The 23,508-nt window shown below is 24.2% G+C and overlaps 1 long non-coding RNA gene across 1 annotated transcript; it reads left to right on the top strand.

The window, feature by feature from the left end:
- Nucleotides 1-1,947: 1,947 nt before the first annotated feature.
- On the top strand, nt 1,948-22,490 carry LOC136975943 (uncharacterized). Its single transcript, XR_010880847.1, has 6 exons — nt 1,948-2,303; nt 2,376-2,570; nt 4,074-4,298; nt 14,812-15,079; nt 16,057-16,284; nt 22,196-22,490. It is a non-coding gene; the product is annotated as an uncharacterized lncRNA (long non-coding RNA).
- Nucleotides 22,491-23,508: the final 1,018 nt, after the last annotated feature.

Raw genomic sequence — 23,508 nt, 5'->3', positions numbered from 1 at the left:
AGGACACTTGTTCTTTAAGTATTCAAAAAGCCATAATAAAAATTTAAATATTTTGTCTAAGATTATACATCAAATATATTTTAAATAGAGACAGAAAATGCCCAAAGAAACTGCTGGAATATTATTTAATCGCTAAATATTATCAGAAATAAAAATATTATTATCTTCTTTACTATCGCTTCTTTTATATCATTTCTCTTTAGTAAGCATCTATTTTGTACCGAGTTATATACTTGCAGACATTAACTTGTCGGTATTATAACTATTTAAAATTGTTAGAAAGATTACAGTTCCGAAAATCGTTGCACAATATATCACTGAAGGCTTTTATAATATTTATGATAGATTTTTATAGGTTGATTTTCATAACTTAAAACATTTTCATGCTTTATTATCGTGCTATCGATCGTTTTTAACGTCTCTAGATCCATTTTCTGTTAGAGTGAGTTATGATATTATTCATTTATAAACATTACCTTTATTACGAAAATAAAATATTATATATGAATCATTTAAAATATTATACAACATATATTTATTTATTTATATAATTTTAAAAATTATTCAAATTTGTATAAAAATTTAAACAAATATAGGGCCTATATATTTTTAAAATAAAAAAAAAATTATTTATATATTATATTATGGAATTAAAATTAAATTATTCGAATGATTTTAAAACTAATAAAATAATTTATTTATAAAACTTGTTCATTAACTTTTTAAATTAATCTAGTATTTATGGCATTAAATAACTAAAAATTATGTATAAAAGTAATTATAGTTAATATAAAATACAATCTTAAAAATATTTATATTAAAATATTATAATTTAAAATATGATTTAATTTAAGCAAATAATTAATAGAATAATATGTTCTTACTCATTTATTACTGAGACACGAATTACAACGAAATTATCATTAGATTTATACATATTTATTTAATTATAGTTAAAAATTGTTGTTGTATCAAAAAACTTATTTTAAATAAATAACATTATTTTAAATTTATTTTTTTTTAAAAAATATTATTTATTTAAAAATTTAGTAATAAACTCGACAGATTGAAGCCAATCGAATAAATTATAGAGAGTAAAATGATAGTTGTATTAATTTTCATCAAGGTTTAAATTATTTTTAAATGGACTTATTGAATGCTTCTTACTAGTTTTAAGAACATATTTAAATTCCAAAACAAACCAAAATAAACAAGACCATTTAAACGAGTCATTAAATTTAGCAGAATACAGAACGAAATAAAATTAAATTTAATTACTTCGTAGTCTGTTTTCTACTAATAATGTTTATCTAACTGTGTTTAATGTCCTGGTTCAACGTACGGTATATTGGCCTAAATTAATTTAAATAGAAAACACCGATTTGTTAATAAAACTTCTGCTTTATTTTAATTATGTTAGCATAATTGAAGCAACCTTGGAGATGAGTTTCGACTAGATCCAATATTGATGAATATCCAAACAAAAGGAGAAAAAAGATTTATTTTACTATTTTATGCGTCAAATAAACAATTTTACTAATAGTTATAAGCTACAAATTAATACTTAAAGATGTTTTTTCAGATTGAATAAAAAGTATTTATAATAAAATTTATTCGTTTTAAATTGCAAGAAAGGCGATTAAATATATTTAATATACATTAAATTGTTCTACATTTTGATTAATATTAATGAGAATTTAAATATGAATTTTATTTGAATAAAATTTAAGCATTTTGTTTGAATAAAAATGATCTTTAATGTTTTTTTTCATTAAATGATAAAACGAGCTTGGAATAGAATTCCAAAACTGTAATATAATATTGATCAATTTTTAAGTAAACGATAATGATTCATATGATCTGCACCTCGGTCGGTAGCGAATGAGAGAATTGTAAAACCACATGTGAACCGAACAGATGAAGTGGCAGATGGACAGAGGCACCCGGGAATCTGTCTCTCTTCCACCTTCGCTCTTCCATCAGCAGCTGTCTTCATATTGTTATACACTTAACAAAGGTTGTACGTAGCAACGAAAGGGGGTGGCGAAAAGAGGGGGAAAAGTGCAGAATTTGATCGATCGAATACCTTCTCGATGATGGATAGGGAAGTATTATCTGCAAACGACATAGATCTACCAGGTGGAAGAACTTCATCGATTGAACCAAGGTTTACATTTCAGTCCCTTTTGAAACAATAGATTATTGCATCTCATCAACACTCGGATGAGATAAGAATAGTCTATTATAATTTATAAATTTAGACGGGGTTAAATTAAGACAAGCCTCTGCTATAACTCATAAAGGTAAAGCGAAGTGATTTAACAATTCTTCAACCTTTGACACCCAAGTTAATCTACGTCCATTCTAATTCTTAGTTAGTAGTTGCTGTGGATTGCTTAATGTTGATTTCGACCTTCGATAGTGTCTTTATTTACATGTCGAGTGCAGATTGAAATCTGGTTTAGTGGGCGTTGGACACCTGGACATCCTATCACGAATGTGCTACAAGGATCATGCTCCGGCTTTCTTCTATCCAACACACTCGACACTGCTAACGAGAAAATATATCGGTAATTTTTAAGTTAATTATTTATCGTAATTTTTAATAATATGATTTCTTAATTAGAATATTTATTTTTAAATTTAATTAATCCCCGACTTCTCCCAATACCTTAAAACTGAAGTTTGATTTTATGAAAATAGAGAACACGAATCACAAAAAAAATATTAAAAATTAATCTTAATAATAATATTTTATAAACAAATTTAAATTACTAATAAATTTGAATAAAATAATTTAAAATTGCAATCTTGATGAGTTGTTTGTCCATTTTACTATGGAATTACCTTTTCAAATTTATATTTGTGATAAAACTCGTTCATTTTTAACTACTAGACAGATAATTTTTGCTGGATATAGCAAACCACGTAGTAATGTCCCTGTAGAATGAGAATATACGGTTTCTATTACGAGATCAAAGTGATGCCAAAGGAAAAGTTGGCAGACAGTAAATGCGATCAGACACTTTGTACTTATGCCTTCCAACTCATATCTCGTTCTTAACATGTCGCTATAATTGCAAGAGTACAGGAAAGTAGATGAGCTCTTAAACGCAACCAATAATATGTGGATGTCAAAGTCGTTTCCTCATTCTCATCCCCAAGTCCCTCTAGAGAGTGTTCTGACTAGAAGGCAACGATATAAAAGTTCTCTTATTGATTGGGGCGTCTTCTAGCAGCCAAGTATAGAACTAAGAGATGTGATAGATGGGGTGTTGTACTTGGGATCTAGTCTTGATAACATCGCCATTACCATTCTCTCCTTTCTTTTCACACTGATGGATGGTTCAGAGGGTAAAGTTTTCATGGCTATTCTAACCTTCATACCTGAAGTGCCTTTCTGACTTCAAAGCTTTGATTGACAGGGGAGGTTTTTAGAAAATACTGGTCTTTATACTCTTCGTATCCGCAATATTATGTCTGACAGCAACATAAAAATTACACCCACTCAGACCTTGTAAAATTGATGTAAGAATTATAAAAGCATCTACCATAAATTTGAAGAAGGTAATATGTTATAAAAAATTATCACTTTTTTATTTCCAAAATTTTACGCCATTTTCGTAAATTATACACAGAAATTTTGTTTACTTTTGTACATAAATTTAATTTTAATTATTAAAATTTACAATTTTTTGTAATATCCCAGTTAAAGTTCTTATCAGGTTTTCTACTACTAGATATATTTGACGTTGAAGAAAATATTAAGCTATTAACTTTATCAATTTATAAAATTTTAAAAGAATAAAGAATGAAAATCAAAAAGAATAAAATGTAAATGACTATAATTATTATAATTATCTTGATCCCAGACATTAATTTTCAGAGAGGATAACATCAAACATTATCTATATGTAAATAAATAAAACATCATTTAAATAATTAACCCACTTCATTGAGAATGATTGATATGAATTACGTTGTTCCTTCAGACTACATTCCTTTCTATATTTATTACATAACGAAGAAGGTAATAGCATAATGGAGTAATTGGCTTTCTCTTCATGTTTCAGAATTTTTCAGCTGTTAACGCAAAGCCATCAAAGAATAAACATTTGCACCCACCCCAATTAACCTCCTAAGTCTGGAAAGAGCGATTAGAAGTATGTCCTCCAAAACCCAGTAAAGTATCCACACCCTTTGGATGCTGTCCACTTTCGCTGAGAGGTTTATGGACTAAGAAGAGGAAAATTGCTATGTTAAGTAGACATCTAAAATGGCCCAATCTTTGAAACCAGGTGTGTTCTCTAATCTTTCTTCTCTCTTGATAGTAACTGGATAATACCAACAGCCTCTTCTATTTTATGTTGTTAATATACGACTGTTTAAAACGTTATAAGTTCAAATTGCTTTTTTATATCTAGGATTCGATGTGTTCAAATATGTGTTTTTGGAGCTAACTGTGTTAATTATTCGTACACTTGTTATACACTTCTGTGATGGAGAGTTCATATATGTTCGTAAAAACAATTTAAATATTAAAAGTATAGGGTGTATTTTATACATTTTTAAGATTTTTAATATTTATAATTAAATTTTCTTAATTTTTACAATTAAATACTTCAAAATTAATTATGTTAAATGGTTTAAAAAGTGTTTCTCGTTTACTCTTTTATGTGAATTAATTCGTTGTTTATGTCAGGTTTTCACGTTAAAAGAGAAGCCCAAAGCGTAATTTACAACAAAAAAGAATATTCATATCTTTTATTAATTTCATAATAAAAGTTTCTCGAATTTTTATTTTTGTTTCGTGAGAATATTTTCTCAAACAAACAATCTTTGTTAGACTCGGTTAATTAAGTAAAAATTGAGTTTAAAAAATTTAATAAAACTATGGTTTGAATATATTAAAATGCTTTTACTTAAGACGAAACAATTTCTAGTAATTTAATATTCAAGATTTTAATTCATTAATGTTTATAAAAAGAAAATTTCTGTTTTAAAAATGCATTTAGCAGATCTGAATAGAAATTACTTATCACAACAATTTTTTCTGGTTATGGGATTGAAGCTACCGCTTTGAAATTTATAAACATACAAATTTGATTAACATAATTTCAAATTTAATAAGTTATAATTGAAACATTAGGAAATCAAACTTTACATATATACATATATATAGCTGTAGCGCAAGTTTCAATTTTGCAACTAACGTTAACTTTCCTACAAGCAATATTAAACATTTACAGTAGATTAAAACAGAAATTACGTTATGGCATTACAATATTCCAGGAATCTTGTTTAAACAGCTCAATAATTTCCACAGCAATGGAAATACGGGCATGACCAGTAGCGGAAATGCTGAATTTCCATTATAGATAATCACGTGATCGGAAGAGAACAAGGAAGTGGCGTGGAATGTGGGCGAGAATACGTCAGAGACCGACGTATCCTAAGTGACGCCTCGGTGAGACGTCAACTATTTGGACCTCTTTGACACGACAATAGATTAACATTGGTGCACCCTATTCCGTGTAACGGCCGATAGGCGTAACTGTAATGTCACTTGGTCGCCATATTGATTTTCTTTCCGAATTCTGATTTTTCTACATATTTAATATTTAATTCTGCGTAATAAAAGTGCTTTTTTCTATACAATTATCGATCGAATTTGTGAAAGAAAAATATATATTTAATGTCGCACAGCATATAAACCTGTCGGTAGAAGGGCATTATCTTTAAGATCTATAGAATTACATACTGCATTAATTCAATTTAAATAGATTTTACTTCGACTACAGTCAATCATAATGGATACATTTAATTCAATACGTTAGCAATTCTTTATGGATGGTTGTCAGTTATTTTATATCCACTCAATTAATTACATCAATACAGAATAGTGGATCTCTTCAGAGAACATTTAACCATCATCCTAGAAAGACTAAAGCCGTGTAATCAAACGCCATAGATAATCAACTATCATCTATCAAGGACAGTCTATCCGCTTCATTTAAAGGATTCAGTACTTAGAACAGCAAACTCCTAACCATCAATCAAGTTTGAGACAAGAGATTCTAATAAACAGTTTCCAAAGAAGAAGAAAAAAATTTTAAACTTTAAGAGTATTAAGAAAACGGATATTTTCATTGTATTTTCTTGTATATATATCAAATTTGTCATCACTTGTATGCATCGAATTTGGCTTCTTTCTCATACCACTTGTTTATAGTCAAATTTGGCAACTCTTCCATATCAATTTTTCTAGTTTTTCTCGTATGAAGTTATGAATATAAACAAACTTTATACATAAAAATTCGAAAATAACATTATATTAGCATTAATTTTTTATGAATATCTTTCCGAGTAAAGTTGGGTAGAAACATTTACATCATTTTGTATACTTATCGACGAAACTTCAAGCTGGCTATAACCGCTGCATTACTTCATTAGTCTGTTCGGGGTTTAACTCCCTGTGCTGACTTGAATACTAATCGTCCTATTGCTCGCCTTTACTTATGAATTATGACTGGTCTGGAAATTCAGCGACCGTTGGCTTTTTATCTTTCAGACTGGTTTACTTCTGCTCTGCTCCGCTTTGCTCTTGAAAAACTGTACAACAGCACGCATTTATACCATCTTGGATTCATTTTGGAGAATAATAGATTAGAATGGTAATTCAACATTACTACAATCAGATTTTTTTTCTAGGTTAAAAAATTTAATAAGAATAAAATAAAATGGCATATTTTATTACGTTTTAATCTTCATTCATAATTAAGTTGCATAAAGTATTTCGAAAATATTTTAATTATAAGTTTATCATTAAAAAGGAGTTCAATAAATGACGGGTTAGTGACTTCATATTAGACACTCCTATAGAGGATATCATCCATCATTTTTACAAAGAAGGAACAAATTTAGGGTCGTCCAGATCATGGATAGTGAGTAGCCGTCTTTCTTTATAAGCTCAACCATCACCCATTGACATACATTACGTTAAGAATCAATGAAGTTTAAAGATTTAAGAAAATGGATAGCGAACAAATTCCTGCTACTAAAAATATATATTAAAAAACTATATCATCGCTGAAATTTATTTAATACATATTTTTATTTTTTTAAATACAAAGTTCAAAATTGTTAAATTGAATTTTCTCTTATAATAAGTATATAAATATAATTTAAATTTTAAATTTTACATAACAATAATTGCATATTTAAATTTTTAATTATTCATAATTCTTGTTTATAAAACAAGAAATTTTTTCAGTACAAATAAGAAATGAAAATGCTTCGCTTAAGGATTTTCTAGAATTGTTCGTTGGTTGTAATTTAATTTAAATAGTTTGATTAAAATTACTGACAAATATTATTTGTGATAAATTAATTATATTAATTTATTTAATCGAATTTCTAACGGTTAGACGACGAGGGAATAAAAATAAAGATAAATCTAAAATATGATACCGTAAAATGAAATGTCTTACTTATGCAAACACAATTTTATTCTCTTTTACAAATTTAATCATAATTATTTGTGTGAATTTCCGTATAAACGATTCACCTTTCTAAAATAAAAGAGGGATGAAATTGTTAATATATGAAGCTTAAAAAGTTCTCTGAAGTTCGTAACTAAATGAACGAGAAAGTAGGTCTATGCAATTATTAGTTTGGCACAATTTTATACCCAAGGAAAAAAATCAAAATTACCCAATCAATATCGAACTTACATCGTAGACAACCGATCAATATTCCATTCTCAGTTATGATTGAGGTAGGAAGAGAATTGCCAATGTGTAGGCTATATTTCGGTTCATTTCGCTTACATTCATAACCTAATAAGAAGAACATAAGCGGAGATTCTTTCCTAGAATAATCCACTACTAAAATAAGACCAATGAGAACAGCTTCAAGAATTTCCAGGTTCCATAAATGTAATGGAACTTTCAAATTTTCAAAAATTCCGTAAATTGTATCTTGGAATTTTGTAGTTGTCGAAAATTTATTTACAATAGGGCAGAAAGAAAAGAAAAATACAAATTACCGTTAGTAAAGATAGACCTTAGAATGTATTTAGACTTCATTCATGTTGAAAGGCCGATTAAATATGAATATAAACTTTCTATTACCTTACTTACTAATTAAATTATTGTATGTATCGTATTGTATGTATAGCCATTGAGGAATTTATATACCTTTTAGTTATTTTTAACAATTTTATAAGAAAAACATTTTTAATAAACAATATTCAATCCAGGAATATTTAATACAATAATTTGCTAAGCTTTTCAGTCAAAATTTTGCAAATAATTCTATATAATTAAACTATTATATAGAATTATTTATACATTAAAATTAAACTAATTTTAATGTATAAATTATCAAAAATTTTAATAAATAATTTAAATATAACTTTTTATAAGAATCTCCTCGCTGATTATTATGCTTATATTAGTTTACATAATCATATAAGTCAAAAATATAAAAATAAACAAACATTCTTGATATTTATTCAATTTACGAACAACATTGGGTTTATATCTGAATTATGATGATAAATTTTACTACAGATCATACTTAGAATGATTTATATGCTTTTATTGTACGAATTAAAATATTTTTAATGAAATTTTAAAACTTTAATATTTGAAATTCTATTATATTATTCAGAATTTATTGATTTTATTTGAGATTCTTTGTACGCTTCCCCTCGGAATTATGAAAGAAATTCGTAGCACTCCATAATCAAATATAATTTTAGTCAGTTATTTTTTAATATATGAACCATAATAAACATATTAGCATTCATACGGAAGTTTTATAAATTTACATGCTTCGTGTTAATAAAAATACATCCTCGTTTATCTCAACCAAAAATTATCGTAGGCCTATTACAAAGTTCATATTAACAGTAAATTATATAAATTTCAGTTAAGTATAAAGTAAAGAATTTACTAGATAGACTTTTTTAAATTCCAGACTTAAAAATACATTCAAGTTTAACTTACAAATTAGAATATCTAGTTAAATTATGAAACTTAATATCGTGTTACATGATCCATGCTGATATCACAGAATCATAAATATGAAAATTTATTACTTTTAAGGTATGTGATCCAGTAAAAGTTTTTAACTCTCAGATCAAAGACCAAGTAAGATAATTATAATTTTTTGAAGTTTCTCATTAACAAAATTATGTTTAATATTTCATTTAGAAGATAACGAAAATAGCGTAGAAAGTGATAAAAATTCCAAATTTAATAGGATATAATTTTTTAAAACTCTTTCCGCCTCGTGGGAATTAAGAGGGTTTTTTAGCGAGCCCATTATAGGTTCGAACAGGACCACAATTGGGCAATAGTGTGGTGAGGGACGGGACCTGACATTTCCAGACGGTCCACCCCCGAAAAATTCCTGAGGTTTTCGACCCGACCGGATTCGTTCCGGGTTCTCCAGAGTTGTAGGCTGCCACCTTATCGTTATGATTTCTAATTATATCATATAAATTTTTTTAATATTCATCTTTTATATTTATAATTTTAATTTTTAATAATTTTTACATTTAATATTATGTATTAATATAATATGACATCAATGAAAATATTATATTTATTCGGGAAGTACTTTGATAACATTATCTGTAAATTTTCTTCTTCGTTTTTAAATCCCGATTAGTTTATTCAAAGTTTATTAAATACTTTTTTTTTACATTTTAAAAATGATTTTTATTTTATATTTATAAGTACATTAAAGAAGCGTAAATGAACTAAACTAAGCGAAAAATCCTAACGATTTTTAATCTCTACCTTCTGTTTAAACTTTTATTTTCTAGTTTAGTTTTCCATATATAAAAATACTGCTGTCGAACGGCATAAACAAATCCAGCAGAAGAATATTTTATTATATTTTGAATAATATATTTTCCTAAGCATCAACCATTCTTATTTGCAAGTATTATAACGAGATTTTTCTACACTTTTTTTCTTTTTTAACCTACAAATATTATTCTTCTGATCAACACTTTCAGGAAATTTTTGATGTTAACTTCCTTTCAAAAAGAAAAGGAAAAAAAAAAAAAAAAAAACTGTCTCGTCTTTCGAGGATGTTCTACATTTCCCGAGTGCATTGAATTCATAAGGCACTTATTTTTGTTCAGCAATCAGAGCAGAATGATCTTCATCTAAAATCAGTCAAACTGTTATAACGTGTGAATGACTGCCTGATCTCTAAGAAATATTTTAAACATTTTATATTTGATAAAAATTGTTTTTACATGATTTTTTTAAAAGTAATTATTTAAAAAAATTAAATTAAATTAAATTAATTCACTAGTGACAGAAAGGTATTATTTATTATTAAATATCAAAACAATATATTCAATCGAGATTTTATAAAAAGTATACAAAAGTAAAAGATAAATATATTTTTAAATAGATATAAAAAATTTTATTTTGTTTTTTTTTTTCTAAAAATAAGTTTTTAAACCTAAAAAATATCGCTGAATTTGCAGAAATATTTTAAGAACATTCCTTAGCGTAGAGTTACTAAAGAGTTATTTTTTAATGTTTAAAAATATACTTTCATGAATAAAAATCATCATAATATACATTTTTATATTGATTTTTACTTATAAAATTAATTATATACAAATTTAACTTAAGTCTTAATGATGTTTATATATATATATATATTCTAGCATTTATCGTAAAAGTATATGGATTTAAATTTGAGATTTTTAATATTTTATTTTTTCCTAAAATGTATTAAGGCGTGGAAAAATTAAGTCGAAACATCTAACTTTTAAAAAGAGCATATAAAAGAACTAAAATATAAAATTCTTCTATTTATTATATAATTAGTATTAGTAATTTTTTACGATTTACGAAAGATTAAGATAACCTTTAAATATACACAACTTTTCTTTCTAATTATCAAATTATTTAAAGTTATTTTATATAGATTAAAAATCTATTATAAGATAAAAATAAATAAACGTGTTTTTTTATTTATTATTTAAGCCTATTTATTACTAAAAAGAACTCTTACGATTAGTTTAGAAATTCAATTATTTTCGGATTCAAAGTCATTACATTTGAAAGATAATAAAAATTTTAATCATATTTAAAATATTTTAAAAATTTTATCCTATTTAATTATAAGAAAAACTTATCCATTTATAGAAATAATGATTATTATTATTATTTTTTTTCTTCTAGAGAATTAGTCTTGTTCTCTTTATATAGAATTATCTTCAGTTTTTGTTCTTGTTTATTTGTGGTTATTAAGCTAATAATTGTTTATTATTGATTGCTTTCTTTTATCTTAATGACTTATAATCGTCGTCTGTATTGCATCACTTTATTAAAACACCTTTTAATTTTTTAATTAAACTTTTAAAAATAGTTATACAATGATTTTAGTATGATATTTTGTAAATGTAAACGTAAAAATTAAAAATTTAAATTAGTTACTAGCAGTTTCTACTAAAAAGTTTATAAAAAAATATGAAAAAATTTTAATATATTACATTTTTGAATAATTAAAATACCGATCAAAACTTGCAAAAATCTCTCTTTTTTTCCCCCTAGATATATAAATTATTTAATAATAAATTATGTTCAGCTTTACCAAAAATATTATTTTATAATTATTATAGATATAATTTAAATTAATAATAATATCAAAAATAAATTTTATATTAAATGAATTAAATTACTTTTATTGAATAAATATACGTAAAATTAATTTAAAAGTATAATATAAGAAATTAAAAAATATAATAATTCCTAAAATTCTAATTATTATAATCAATGATAAATGCCTGCATTTTTCTTATTTTATATGATTTATGTCGGAAAATGAAATACACAAGAAAGAATAAATAAAGTGTAGATAAATGTGAAAATTATACTTTTTATTGACTAGAAGTAAAGATTATATTAACTATATTATTAGTAAATGCTGTATAAAGCTTCTTTGGTCATTAAAACTATTCATTTCATTTATTAGTATTAAAAAATAATAATGTTTATAATATTATTCCATTTCTTTCTTCTATATTTTTGTGAAAATAATGTACTCTTTTATTTTTTTTTGTGTTGTAAAATATGGAATGTTTTTATAGATTTTTTCCTCTGGTTCCATACTTATCTTGATTATACTTATTTCAAAGGTTATATATATTATATATTTAAAAGAAAATCGGGTTTTAATAATGAAATAAAATAAAATTATTTAATTTTTACGTATATTAATAGAAATATTTTCCTACCGAAACAATTACAATAAAAATAATTATTATTATTAATAACGGGTAAACGTTTATAATAATATTTAAATAGTGAATTGAACTATTTATTATTCTATATTTTTAATAAAATTAAAGATTTGAACATTATTAATAATTTTATATATCTAGAATTTTCTTCTGTATTCTTTGAAGTAGATAAATGTTTTCTTATATTTAATAATTTATTAGAAAAAAATAAATGAACGAAATTTATTAAATATATTTTATAGAAAATAAACAATATGAAAAATGCATCTTTTATTTCTATAATAATATAAGTTGTAAAAGTTTTCCTACAACAATAAAAATTTATAAAATAATAGTGAAATTGTAATGATTACATTATAAAAATATATTATCTAATTATATAAAAAATTTGTTAATTTAACATTTTTATATCTTTTAATACTCTACTTTTTTATCATCTAAACTACAAAAATAATAATGTAATTACAGTACTTAGACTTATAAAGACAGACATTTATTTATCTCTGTATCAATAAAAATGTCTTAAATTATTATATTAAAGAAAAATTTAAGACATTTTTATTTGTAAAATGAATAGGATTTAAAATACTTTAAAATTTTATAATAAAACAATTTTATCTTAATATAATTCTAATTGTCATAACCTTATATATTTAAATACTAATTACATCATTACATACAAAATATGTTTTACATCAGAATTAAACTTGGAAATTATGTTTATAATAAACGCCCTAAAGATGAACACACAAGGAAAAAAAAAAAAATCTAAAGCAAATCAATATTATCTAAAGAGTAATTTATATTTTCCAGAGCAACAATATAAGCATCAATCATATTAAAAAGATAATCATAAAAATTTTTTCTTTGATGATGTTTAAATTGCTATTGGTAGTTTTCTGTATGATTTTACGAATGTGTCCCTGCTTTATCACTGTTCCATCAAGATTGTTGATAAGTTAGGGCAAAGAAAAACTTTTCTACGGTTTTAAAACTCCCCAAAGACGACAAGAGGTACAAATCACTTTATAGTCCCGCGAGTACTTTAAAGGTTCATTCAATAGTTTTTTCTGCAATATATATTTCTTCTAAGTACCTCCGAGGCCAAAGGAATTCAAAACTTATTAAGAAAAAACTGGAATTTTTTCCTATTGAAGTCGATAGAAAAATAGCGCAACTTTAATTATTTTAAATGATAAATAGAGACGTCATATATTCTAATGATATTTATTTTTGTATTTAATTCTATTTAAAATTTTAAATAAATTATTAGCAACACTTTAAGAGAGAATGAAATAATTATTCGTTTCGATTTTTTATAGTTTTTTTTTTAAATTATTAAATGAAGTTAAAATATAATTTTACGTAATTATTTTAATTTTTATAAGAAAATATTTTTAATATATAAATTTAATTTAAAAACATTTAATTAAATGTTTATCTAAACAGCTTAATTCCCCTTTCAGACGTTTATTTTTGATCTTAATATAATAAAAACCAATTTCAAGAAAATCGTACCCAATTTAATTATTACGAATTTATCAAAAATTATTTTAAAAAATTATTCGTAAAGTATATAAATAATTTTAAATCGTAAAAAATAATTGCTTAAATTTGATGTTTCTTACATTATTTTTAACTAGAGAAATTTTATGTTTTTAGTTCTTCCTTTTGTTAAACTTGATTTTAAAAAACACTTCACGAATCAATTTTATGAACAAGTAGATAAAGAAACAAAAACACAAGATTGTTTTTTGTAGAAAAACTATTTCTCACATATAACTACTCTGTCCTCTACCATCCTGCACATGTCTAGACGACAAGTGCCTGGATAGGATACAAGAAAAACTGTGACACTTTACCAAAAAGATTCATTACAGGTTTTCAATTACAATTTCTAGCAAAGTAAAAAAATAAAATCACTTTAAGTCGTCGTTATTTTTTCTTTCGTTTTTTCCCCCTTGCTTCTTACAAAACTTTCTACAAGCAATTCTTATTTTGACCTCTCGCCTTCTTTCTATTCGAACGTTTCAAGGTGATTCAACAAAACTATAAAATGTAGGAAACTAAAAGGAGAAATTTATTTTATTTTTTAATTTAAAAAAAAAACGATAAACTAAATAAAAATAATTTGTTTTAATATTCGAATTTAATTGACAATTATTAACAATTAATTTTGATTAAAAAATAAATGAGACAGAAAATTTTTGAAATGTTGCTTTAATAATTTACTATTCCATCAGAAAAAATTAAATTATTTTAAAATGTAATCGGTTCCAATAAAAAAATAAAATCGATTATTCTTTTAAAAAGTGCTTAATTTTGTCTTTAAAAAAAATAAAATTAATTTTATAAAAGAAAACATCAACAGATAAAATCGAATAGATGTAGATTTTTCCATTCACTTTTTGCTTAAATTAATAAAATTAAACAAACTTTTAAAAATTACTAATGGTTATATCTTATATTCATAATTATTAATTTAAATATAGGACATTAAAGTTAAAAGTAGAATGTTTTAATTTTGTTAGACAACATAAAGGACTGGAAGATAGCTGAAACCTGTAGTTGTTAATCCTAAGAAGGGCCGACACATCAAATTTAGAAGATAGCGACTATGATCAGAATAATGGATTGAGTGTTATCTAATCCAGTTTGCTTGACGTATAACTTTAAAATAATTTATAAATAAAACAGGAAGCGCCGAACGTTGCCGTGAATCAGTACCTTAACTTGTAAACATTTAATTATTTATAGACACTTCGATTTTAAAAATAAACTTTAATGTGTTTTCAAAGTGTAAGTAATGATGGAAAACATATTTTTTTAATTTTTCCAATAATGAATTTCGTATATTTATAAGCTAAAAATCTGATAATTTTTCTTATAATTTTAATGTATTTTCTTACTTTTACAAAGAGATCGATAATATTTATAATCGATATTTTTAAAAAAAATCTATTTTTAAGATATTAAAATATGTATTTATTTATAGAAAAAGGTATAGGTTAATCAGAAATATATAACGAATTTTATTTTTATTTCTCTTAGCTTCTTTCTACAAGATCCAGATGTAGAAAAATGATCTATTTTAGTGGAGAGATTTGAGGTTTTCAGTAAATTTGGATATCTTTTATACGTAATAAGTCCCAGTTTCAAAAATATAAATATATATATTAAAATACAGAGACTAATAATAAAAAAAAAGAAAAAATATATAGGTCTATTTGTATATCCAGGATATTAAAAATCTCTCCATCTTGGAATATCAAATCCAATATATATTCATAAAATATTTTGAATATATATTTTTGCATTTTATATATATACACACATATATATATTATATTTAAAAATATATATTAAAAATAAATTTTATAAATAAATTGGATTTTTTAATGCTTGATTTATTATAAAAATAGTTAAAACATATATTTAAAAAATTTATTTAGCAATAAATATTTTGAATTTCTTAAAATATATTAAGGTATAAATATTTATCGCTATAAAAAATTTAGAATAAAAATAATGCTAGAGAGTTGGAGGAAGTTCATACTTCTAACTCATCCTGTTTTTATATGAGGATCAGGTGCGAGGCGTCTGGCAACTGATGCTTCAAAAGATATTTCTTTACTACCTTTAAAGAAATGAAAACGTAACGTTGAGTTTTCTTAACAAGTCGAAAATTAAAGAATAAAATTTTAATAATATGAAATAATTATTCGATTAAATATAAAAGTAATAATAATAATAATTTTAATCTTGAATTATTTCAGAAACGAATCTACGAGAAGATAAATAAGAGTCTTAGAGAGGAAAGCAGAAAATGCATTGTTTCAATCGAAGAAAAGATATTTCAGACAGATGGAAAAACTTAACCGATGTTGATCGTAGTGCCAGATAACAACAACCATTACTCAATATAACGGGATTGGACTAAACCTCACAAAACTATTGTTTTGCTGTTTTACAGAAAAAGTCTGACGAATAATATTTTCTTTCACGTAATATATTTATATCGATTTGCATAGACATCTTTAACCTTTACATATATAACTTGTGAATTTTTCTTTACATTATATACATATATATACATGTTATAAATAAATATTTGGAAACAATTGAATTTTTTATCGGAAATCGAACCATGTTGAAAGATTGATTTATATAATAATAATAAAAAATTAAATAGTTCTTTTTACGCGTAATTTTTTTTAATGTAAACGCATTAAAGATTGTTGTTTTTCTTTTAAGTTTAAATCTTAATTATTAAAGAAATTTATAAATACGATTATAAGTTATAGCAGTTCTTCATTAAGATAGACTGTTGGAATATTGTATGGTATTTGTGTTGTTGATGTAATTATATAAAATGATTTATGGTTTATACTTAAAGATTAATTAAAAATTAATTGATTAATTTGTAAGTAGGTTTAATCTTATCTTAAAATTGATGAAATATTGATGATACACAAGGAAACTCGGCCAACTTCTGCCCTCTGTTGACGAAATTATGAAATTCTTAACTGTAATCATTTGAAATTTTTCAGAAATGTACACAGTTATTTGAAATTCATTTAAAAAAATTATAATTAGTTTTCAGTTTTAAACGTTACTAAAAAAACTAAGAAAAAAGATGATTTCATTTAATCCTATTGTTATTGTGCCTGTATTTTTTTAAAATTTCAATTACGGTTTTAATATAAACATTTTTATTGTTTTTTGTCTCTATAATATAATTTAAAAATTACAAATATATTCTTAATAAACTTGTTAACTCACCCGTTTACGGATAAGTTGGGCTTTCCCGATTGTAATCGTCATATCGCTTATTTTGATAGAGTTTTATTTAAAAAAAATATTTTAATGTTTATTAAATTCGCAATTATTCACTCTTAGATACCCAATTAGAGTTACTAGGAATGTCTCGTGTTGTGCTCGTCCTTTCTTTCGTTTTAATTTGTTCATACGATCTTTTCATTTCCGCGCTATAAATGCTATATGCGATTTACATCTTTTATTTCGCGATTTTTACACGTTTTAAAATTACTTGTCTGTAATAAAGATTACCCTTTGTTACTTTAATTATTTTACTATAAATTTTTATATATTATCTATGTTATCGTCTATCTATGTTTCATATATTATTATTCTTTACGTTATTCTTTTCGTTTCGAGCGTGTTTTAATGTATGGAGTTGTCTGAATCCTAAAAGTAAATAATGTGTTTATACTAAACTATAAACTTATGACATCTTCTATCGAGTAATTATTAGATATTACAGTTTTACTAGAAGCGTGAATAATATATTATTTATTTTTAAAAATCGTTTAGCTGTTAATAAAAATGTAAATTGATATAAACCATATTATTTCAAGTCGACTGAAATATTATGATTTGCTAGGCATTGTTACAAAGCTAGTTAGCATAGAAGATTTATATTAATACTAGATTCATAGGCGTATATTGTACTATAGGTCATTAGTATGATAATATTAGTAATCTATAATGTTCAATTTATATATTGTATTCATTACAGTTATTGCAATATAATTGTTTGCGATACATTATTAAAGATATTAAGAGTTTTAATGACCGTGTTTTATGGGATAGGGATAAATCTATTTGGTAAATGTTATTTCAGTGGAGGATTTTTTTGAGGCAGTATCTGTAAAGTTACGCTGTCCTGTTAGCTTGGCTTACGGGATAATCCGCGATTATTCTATATAATCCGCTTAAACATAAGCCGAGATTAAGTCAAAGGATAGCTTACTGGTTTTTAAGTGAAATAATTAGCATATTTAAGTTATTTTTTTTTCCTTTTTGGTAACTTATATTTAAGAATTATTTATGTACGAATATATATAAAGAAGAGTAAAATGTCAATATAATCTGAACGTCTATAAATTATAAATCATATATTAAATTTGTAATTTTATTATATTTTAAAAATTTTATTATAATTAAATTATAAAATTTAGATTGTTTTGATACTTCAATTTTTTCTCTTTTGTTTTAAAAAAGAAATTTATATAAATATACATGTTATTTTATTTAAAGAAAAATAATAATAAATGCTAAAATAGACTTATTAACGTATTCAGAATAACAAACATAAGATAAAATATTTTGTTTAATTTCGTTATTTGGATATTTTAATTGAAATAACGAACCTTGTCGGAAAAAAATTATAAGAACGAAAATCAAATTGATATTCTGGAAAAATAAATGAACTAAAAGAAAATATGGAAAATTAACAATTTGCTTGAATTCAACCTTTGTGTACCACATGTTTTCAAAGTATTTGTACAATGTAATTTTATTTACTTTACTTTTCCACTATCTTGTTTTAATTATTTATGTTTTTGAATTTTTTTTTTTAATATCATTTCTCGACTGTTATTATATTGCTTATTTCCTGTCTAAAATCAAGTCAGGTTTTAATAAAATATGAACCTATTAGAAGGAGCCATAATGAATAAATTATAATTCAGAATTTCTTAAAAATTTTGCTATTAATGATGTCTTTTACCATTCTGCTAAGCCATTACTTTAAACTTGGTCGTAATTATGAAGAATTGCAACTTTTAAAAACTGATAGTGAAGTTAATTGCCAATAATTAACTTCAACCGCAGTTCTCCATTAATTAAATATTATTATTCTTATTAAAAATAATAATAAATATTAGTTATATAGAACTGTATATAGCCTAATTTATTAATTAAACATTATTCGATCGATATTGGTGGTATGTTTTGGTCATTTCTATTTAATAAAAAGCATTGCCCTTGTTAAAAATAGAAAAAATTACTACCATTTATTTTAACGAGGCAAATAGCTTAATTCCATTAGTTTTATTCCCTTTAGTTTTTATTGCGCCAAACCAACTTCATACATCAATAAAAAGAGATTTGCAAAAATTGCCGACAAGGAATCCCTGATGGCAGACGTCATTTTTAAAAATCGTGTATTTTGATAGCTCTGCTATTTTATTTGATAAACCGTTAATAGCAGAAAAACAGTAAAATGTGACAGATAATAATACGTATTCATTTAGATACTTAATATAAAGAACTTAATCATAATGATGGTCGAGAAACAAAGTTTAGACTTAATTGAATACCCTCACTTGTTTTTCCCTGGCGCAATTTGTCATATCTCTAGCATCCTGTAATCCACGGAAATGAAAAGTCGTCAAGATCTTACCGAAATAAATATTAAAATTCATTTGCATTTAACAATTTCACAATTTTTTTCTTCCTCTTGGAGCATTTTTAAAAATAAATGAATGGCAGTCGAAGGACTTAAATTTTCACTGCGATTTTTAAAGAGAGGGATGCGATGTTGGGTTTCTTCAACGTGTTCGCTGTAGCGTAACTGCGAGACAACCCATGCTTAGTGAGCTGTGATGAAAAGGCAAGTTTTTAATTACTATCTTCTATTCAAGTTTGCCATTTAAATATTCTTTCAATGGTGTGACATGTCACTGGACATTATCATTTGTGTATATTCTGTTTCACTCTACCTCTGTTCCATGCAGTTTATTTTCTGTTTTGATTGCTTTACAAAACCTATTCGTCTGTGAAGGATTTTGGCAAAAGTTCCACTAGACTTTTCTAGGAAGTTTGCTTTTCTAAATAGCAATTAATTAACTGTCAAAATATCTTAAGTATTTCAAAATAGAAAACTTATATATGGATTTAGAAAGATAAATGATCGTGGATCACTACTAAGAATAGATTGTTGGACTACACATAAAATTTCACAATCCATTGATACGCTTAAGGCTTGTATCAATGATTTTTGTATTCTACAAAATTTGAGATTTAAAAGGATGAGATAAATTTATTTGTAATTCATTATATCCCCTTAGTTGAACATTAAAATAAACTTTAATACTACATAATCTAATGAAAATGGATTGCTTTATCTTCTACACCTATTAAAGAAGAAAATAAATTGAAAACGATAGAAAAAAAACCTAATATATACAAGACAAAAAATATTTAAATAATGTAAAAATTTTATTTTTTATTAAATTAAATATATATATATATAGAGAGAGGGAGAGACTAAGATTTAAAATATAGGCTACTTTTGCTAAAATAATAAAACAAAATCTACAGGACTATGCAAGCAAATAGCAACATTAAATAGCATATAACTATTTTCTACATTATAAATTTTAAAAATCTTCTTCGCTAGTTGAAAAAGTAACAAATATATATATATATATATATAATTTATATATAAATAAAAGAACGTTAAAGTGATGCAAAACATTTCGAAATGATAAAAATATATAATCGATATTTGATGAATTTTAACTGAAAGAAACATGCCATATGTATATAACGTATAAAAATATTTTAAAATAAAAGTGAAAATAAATAATTTATTTTTATTAAAATATAAAACTTATATTTATTTAATTATTTATTCTTTTTTATTTATTTATTATTTTTAATTTAAAATAGCATATGATGTAGAGTAAAAGTTACTAAAGTTTCATTTCGTTTGACATTAAAATTTTAACAATATATATTTGTTCATCACATATAAAATAATAAAAATAATAACAGTAATAATTTTTTAAGCAAATATTGACAGTTAGAGTTAAAATAAAGAAAAAAAAGAAAACATTTTTTAACTTTCTCAATAAAGCAGTGTTTATTTTTCCGTCTGTTTCAATTGTAACTCTATAAAAACATCCCGAGTGACTGACATATTGACAAGAAAACATATAGAGAAAATAAACACAGAATATAGATATTCCTGATGCGTTCAACAATATTTGAAGATAATCCAAAGAAAGAAAAATTTGACTAATACAATTTATAGAGAAATCTTGGATTCCCTATTGAATTCAATTCCTATCTAAAGATGTTGCTTGAAAAGTCTTAGAAACAGTTATTATTATTATTTTTATATACATATTTTCTGAATTTAAGGATTGAAAATTTTGAATCTTTTAGATTTGAACTTGTAAATAGTTTTCTCTTGTATTATCGATTATTTATTTTATCGATTAACTAAAAATTGTTAATGAAGTTAATTTAATGACTCGTTATATGTTTACCAAATTAATTAATTCGTAAATATTCGCCGTTAACCTGCTCCTAATACAGCTATTATTGTAATCATTAATTAATGATTACAATTAATCTTTTATTACCTATAAAAAATTTAAAAAGAACAGTTTTCCTCGTATAAAATATATTTTGGGTGCATAAAAGTTCGAAAAAAGGTTTGATAATGCTTTTAAGCTATAGAAAAAAGCAATAAGGAGAGAAAATAAAAATCAATACTTTATTTACATGTTCATTTGTCATGCGTATAGTCGAGGTAGATTTGTATCCAATCGCAAAATAGCTAGATAATCCATCACTACGGTGATATCCATTGTTTGTCACGCAGTTTACGTCACAATGTTTGTCTTGTTTTAAGTCTTTTCATTGTTTGAACAAAGCCCCCAGACATCTTTTTGACTGGCATTTGTTAATGACAGGTAATCAACAGAAATTCTGCTCGTGCTATGCACAAACTCTGTATTGTGCTATGTTAATCAATGTGGACCCACCTTAGATAAAACTATATTTCTGAAATCTAACTTAAGTCTTTTGTCTTCTCTTGTCATTGTCAAATGGAATTTAGAAAGAACAAGAGAAGTTAGATGGATCAAAGGATTCCTGTAGAAATTTATCACCAAACTTTCTTTATAACTTAGATGCCTGGTAATCTTTCAACCAAATTCTGCATTTTATCATTTAAACTTATTTCTAGAAAACAAATTAAATTGTTTAAAAATCAATTGTCTAAATGTTACTTATCATTGGATTATAAATGATATATTTATATATATATATATATATTAATTTAATAATATAAATTGATAATTTTTTTGCTCTTTTTAGAAATATAAACTAGAATGGATGCACTAGCTTTTAAAGAATTGTCCAGATGCTTTTTGTAAGGTGAACGAACTCATAAAATTGGAAAATCTACTATCGTTCTTAGCAATTCTGACTGTTGGAAAAAGCAAATGTAATCAAGAAACCTCAAAATGGATTGACATCGAAAGAAATCGAAACTCTGACCACATCATTAGAATATCGACAATGTCATTTGGGGGACTTTTATTCATAACTACCGTTTTTTCTATGGTTTGGGAAAAATTGGGTTTTTATATAAGTTAATAAAAAATATTCTATGAGCTTAAATTCAACAAATAATTTTATTATATCGCTATTGAAAAAATATCAAAAACTTTCTACCTTAATTAGAAATAAAAGCCAGAAAAACAAACTTCATTAATAATTTTAAATCGATATCAAATGACTTGTTAGGTATAAAATTTATGATTATTTTTAAAATATACCAACCTTTAAATTGCATAATTACTACATTAGTTTCTGGTTAAAATGTTTTTAATAAAAATAAATACATAAAAAATTAATTAAAAATTTTCTTTCTTTTTGAATTAAAACTTAGTTACATTAATTAAAAATTAAAATATATTCTAATTTGGTTTAAATAAATAAAATTAAAATGTTATAAAAATATTTGATGTACTTTGGATTCGTAAATGTTCTATTATATATTTAAATAAACTAAACTTCATTTTTTAAAATAATTACCATTAAATTACATATTTAAGTAAAATAAAATTTTTATAGAGGTTTACTTTATTATAGTACGCTCTTATTTTTGTTATTTTAAGTATATTTTATTATATAAAATTATTAATTTTTTTAATTTAAAAATGTAAGCTATGAAAATAAATTTCCCACTATTTATCTATTACAAAAACAAGGCAAAGAAAAATCATGGCCAAATAATTATTTACATAACTTAGAAATTATTTATCTTCAATAATGAGTTTCGTGAATTCTTTCGAAGCAATTTTGCAATTTATGATTAATATTAATAATACAAGGCATTATCATTTTGCATTACGATAATGATGCAGTTAATAAAAAATTGTACACAATACATAACCTAAAAGAGATTACAAATTTTTCTATATAATAACAATCGTTAACGTCTTGTTATATCGATTCTTAAGGAAAATGATTATTAATCTTATTTTGCATACTTTAACAATTTTTAAAGAAACGTTATTCTTATACATTAATTTTTTCGATTTTTTTAAAACTTATTAAGGATTATAAATCGTTCTCTATATAAAATTTCCGTATTATATTTTATCAAGTAGACATAACACTTA

This window comes from Centruroides vittatus, unplaced genomic scaffold, assembly GCF_030686945.1.
Source record: "Centruroides vittatus isolate TY-2023 unplaced genomic scaffold, ASM3068694v2 contig_391, whole genome shotgun sequence".
Taxonomy (NCBI): domain Eukaryota; kingdom Metazoa; phylum Arthropoda; class Arachnida; order Scorpiones; family Buthidae; genus Centruroides; species Centruroides vittatus.
Note: the sequence above shows the minus strand (reverse complement) of the source record. Positions and strands in the feature narration are given on the sequence as shown.